The following is a 3,821-nucleotide window of genomic DNA, read 5'->3' as shown; positions in this document are numbered from 1 at the left end:
ATCTACAAGAGCCCTGATTGGAAGAAGGAAGGCTGTGTACAGGAATAATCAAAATCATGAGTTCATGGCGCGGGCACTGCGGACACGTCAGGATTTGAATCTCACCTTTAACTTTTATAGCCTTGGCTTTCATCAAGTCAGTTTCTGCTTGGAGCTCCAGTGGTCTGGTCTGCAAAACAGGAGTGACCACCTTACCTATCTCATAAGTGTGCTAGGAAGTTTAAGGATTATCTGTGTAATAACAGGTAGACTAATGCCCAGCTCACAGCCTACAGTCCATAGGAGCTGGCTCTTCATTCACTTGAACAAAGATGGCAGCCTTAGGCTTGGGATGTAGCTAAGTGTTGAGTCTGTGCTTAGTATGCATGACATCCTCAGCCAGGCGCGGACATGGACACACACACATACACACACACACACACACATGCACACACATACATGCACACGCACACACACAGACACACACACACATACACACGCACACACACGCACACGAACGCACACGCACGCACACAGGATTCTGGAGACTGATCCCAGGCTCTCTTGTTCTTGCAGGAAAGGCGCTTTACCAACGGTGTCATCAGGTTTTTTTTCTGCTTTCACTTTAGACTGATGGTGGCTGTTCCTGAAAGTGCCCCAGCTTTTTCCTGCAAAGTGTTTAAACTGTGTTATAAGCCTGCGGAAAGGTCATGAGGGTCAGATGTGAGTGTAGAGTGACCCACCCCTGTAGGGGCAGAGCTGGACATAGCCATGCGTGAATGGGCTCAGGCATATTCACTTGCCTCCCCCTTGGGCCTCCCTCCAGGCTTTGGGAAGCTTCTTGGTAAAAGTCACCCAAGTGATTTAGGTGCAGACACGGAATCCACTAATGTGTAAACAGGATGACCAGAGCTCAGCTGGATTTAGGGCCTTTCACCCTAGGACACGGGCATGATGTGACCCTCTCCCTCACTGCTGTCCAGGTCCCTCTCTGTTCCTTCAACTCCCCCAAGTTCTTGACCCTACCCACTCCAGGACTCCTGAGGTTAGATATTCCTTGAGCTATTGGCTTGCAGTCAGCCCAGAGAGAAGCCAAAGCCAGGCTCAGCTGTTCTATAGTGGGGACCTACCTACCCTGAGGTGTCCTAGGTTCAATGTCTGGCTCAAAGTCTGACTTAGTGTGTGTGTCTCCGAGCCCTAGTGCCTCCATGTTTAGAGGCATAATGGTGCTACTACATTCTTTTAAGAGTGGAGCTGACCAGTGGGTGTGCGTGCATCCGATCCTTCTGCTCTTGACTGTGGCTGTGACTGTAGCTGCTTCAAGCTTCTGCCTAACTCCCTTCAAAGATAGATTATAACCTGGAGCCATAACCTGGATAATCCCTGTCTCTCTTAAAAATTTTTTTAAAGATGTATTTATTTATTATATATAAGTACACTGTAGCTGTCTCCAGACACACCAGAAGAGGGCATCAGATCTCATTACAGATGGTTGTGAGCCACCATATGGTTGCTTGGAATTGAACTCAGGACCTCTGGAAGAGCAGTCAGTGCTCTTAACCACTGAGCCATCTCTCCAGCCCCCTAAATTGTTTTTTTTTTGTCACAGAAATAGAAATGAAAATTAGACACCATCCAAAAGTGTTTCTTTACATAGAAAAGGCCACCCTAAAATTTATACTAATTTTATTATTATTTTATTCTCCTTATTGCTTCTCTCTCTGTCCCTCTGTTTCTGTCTCTGTCTCTGTCTCTTTCTCTCCATGTGCTATAGTGCTGTCTTAGTTAAGGTTTTACTGCTGTGAACAGACACCATGACCAAGGCAAGTCTAATAAAGTACAACATGTAATTGGGGCTGGCTTACAGGTTCAGAGGTTCAGTCCATTATCATCAAAGCAGGAGCATGGCAGCATCCAGGCAGGCATGGTGCAGGAGGAGCTGAGAGTTCTACCTCTTCATCTGAAGGCTGCTAGCAGAATACTCATTTTCAGGCAGCTAGGACGAAAGTCTTAAGGCCCACGCCCACAGTGACACACTTATTCCAACAAGGCCACACCTCCTAATAGTGCCACTCAGTGGGCCAAGCATATTCTACCCCTGACAAGTACATATGTAGAAGTTGGAGGACAATCTGCAGGAGTCCTGGGGCTACAACTCAGATGGCAGGCATCTTTACCCACTGAGCAATCCTAATTGGTTCAACATTATAATCATTAGCTAGGATCGAACTCCCTCTGCAGCCAAGGACGACCTCGAGCCTTTGATCCTCCTGTCCCTTTGGAATTCTAAGGTAAAGTTCTAAGTGTGGGCCATCACACCTGGTTACATTCTAGACGAGCATTCTGAGGTAAAGTTCTAAGTGTGGGCCGTCACACCTGGTTACATTCTAGACGAGCATTCTGCCAAGAGGGCTGTCTCGCCAACATCTGAAGGATTTCAGAAGTCAGTACAGGCTTGAAAAAGAGGAAAATTAGACATCACAAATTTCTTAATTTCAAAATTCTACAAAGCCACAGTGACTGGCATATATCAGTGACTGTGGCAGAGCACCTGACCAGAAGCAAATTCAGGGAGGAAGGAGTTGCTTTGGCTTAATGCAACTCAGTTTCCCACTAGTGACACAAGGGTTGTCATAGTGGGAGGCATGGCAGCAGCAGAAGGAGGCATCTGGTTACATAGCATCCACTGTCAGGAAGCAGAAAGTGAACAGGAAGCAGGGCCAGGGTGTAAAAGCTATAATATCAGTGGGGCGGTGGTGGTGCACGCCTTTAATCCCAGCACTTGGGAGGCAGAGGCAGGCAGATTTCTGAGTTCCAGGCCAGCCTGGTCTACAGAGTGAGTTCCAGGACAGCCAAGGCTACACAGAGAAACCCTGTCTCGAAAAAAAACAAAAAAACAAAAAAAAGAAAAAAAGAAAAAAGAAAAAAAGAAAGAAAAAGAAAAACAAACAAACAAGCCATAGTATTTGCTGCTCTATTCGCTAAAGTTTCTACCACTTTCCTAAGTGCACTGGCCCATGACACACACAAGCACAGTGCATTCTGCTCTTTCTCCTACAGAGACTGTCTGGCAGCCCACTTGGAAGAGTCTATAGTGAATAGTGGGCCCAGGATGGTCTAAGGGCTTGGGGTTTCTGGAAGAGCCCATCCTGCTGGTCCTTTCTGAGTTGAGTCCTTGGCCTTGAAAGCATCTCGAAGAGGACAGGTGGGCATGGTGATGCAGGGAGAAGTGAGGAACCTGGCATCTGAGGGACAGCCCTGGCTAATAGGAGGCTAAGGGGGAGGACAGAGAAGGGACTGTTGACACTGGTCCTCTACACTCCTACTTCCTTTGTGCATTCCTCATTCTTGTCACTGCACTGGGCACTAGAGAGACAGACAGGTTCCTGTCTTCAGTGGAAACAGGGAGGTGAAATCATGGTCTTTTATGGTGGTACCAGCATGGGGAGTGACTTGAGTGTGAAACACTGGGAAGGGGGGGAGGTGCTTGAAAATCATCTGGTTCATCGTGCAAATAGGGAAACTGAGTCCCAGGGAGGACCTTCTCATGAGATAGTTCTGTTGTCCTGACCCAAAGCTTGTGTTCTTAACCTTTCTTTCTTGGAGATGGGAATTTTTCTCACATGAACATTTTCTTAATAAAACCAGGTAAGAGGAAGATAGGACCAACATCATGAAGGCATGTTCTCAACATAGCATATGTAACTGTATGAAATGCCCCTGTGTAATACAGTACACAAATACATGCAGTGAAGCTTAAAATAGCTGTAATAGGTTTGTGTGTGTGTGTGTGTGTGTGTGTGTGTGTGTGTGTGTGTGTGTTTGAGAGAGAGAGAGAGAGA

At 46.7% G+C, this 3,821-nt stretch overlaps 1 long non-coding RNA gene across 1 annotated transcript; it reads right to left on the bottom strand.

Moving 5' to 3' along the window:
• Positions 1 to 539: 539 nt before the first annotated feature.
• On the bottom strand, positions 540 to 1,891 carry LOC116078177. Its single transcript, XR_004113445.1, has 2 exons — positions 1,845 to 1,891; positions 540 to 647 (listed from the first exon to the last, which is right to left on the bottom strand). It is a non-coding gene; the product is annotated as an uncharacterized LOC116078177 (long non-coding RNA).
• Between the last annotated feature and the right edge of the window lie 1,930 nt (positions 1,892 to 3,821).

This window comes from Mastomys coucha, unplaced genomic scaffold (genome assembly GCF_008632895.1).
Source record: "Mastomys coucha isolate ucsf_1 unplaced genomic scaffold, UCSF_Mcou_1 pScaffold5, whole genome shotgun sequence".
NCBI classification, from domain to species: Eukaryota; Metazoa; Chordata; class Mammalia; order Rodentia; family Muridae; genus Mastomys; species Mastomys coucha.
The sequence above is the reverse complement of the archived record's forward strand: the minus strand, read 5'-3'. Positions and strand labels throughout refer to the sequence as shown.